Consider the following 431-nt stretch of genomic DNA (forward strand, 5'->3'; position numbering starts at 1 on the left):
CTGGAGTAAAACGCTGACAAAAGAATTAGTTTCGTTTTATTGTTAACTAGTTGAAGTCTACGCGTTTCACGTTGTTGGGTCTTAGAATGAGAGAAATGTGTAAAGGGGCGAGAAAGGGGAATCTTTGGTTTATTAAATTGTAGATAACAGCAGTGAGGGTAATGTCTTCGCTACGGATAACAACCCAATGTCTCTTGTTCTTTTCTTTATTTGTCGGCCTTTCTGTTCAAACTTTGTTTTACTGTATGTCTTTGTGCTTGTCTATATATTTGCCTGTTTTTGTGTCTTCCTCCCCCCCTTCCTGCCTTCCTCCTTCCCTCCCCCTTTCCCCCTTCCCTCCCCCTTTCCCCCCCCCTTGTCTCGACCCCACCTACCTGCTTCAGTCGTGACATCTCTCTTTCTTTCTTCATACTGAGTAAGACTGACACGGG

General features: G+C 44.3%; 2 protein-coding genes across 2 annotated transcripts in view; both read left to right on the plus strand.

The window, feature by feature from the left end:
• Positions 1-431, plus strand: part of LOC119588665 — a gene marked incomplete in the record, with an annotated part of 53,301 nt that overhangs the window by 36,042 nt on the left and 16,828 nt on the right.
• The window catches only part of LOC119588666, a 14,033-nt gene that overhangs the window by 11,533 nt on the left and 2,069 nt on the right, over positions 1-431 (plus strand). The window lies entirely within an intron of this gene.

This window comes from Penaeus monodon, chromosome 24, assembly GCF_015228065.2.
Source record: "Penaeus monodon isolate SGIC_2016 chromosome 24, NSTDA_Pmon_1, whole genome shotgun sequence".
In the NCBI taxonomy this organism is placed as follows: domain Eukaryota; kingdom Metazoa; phylum Arthropoda; class Malacostraca; order Decapoda; family Penaeidae; genus Penaeus; species Penaeus monodon.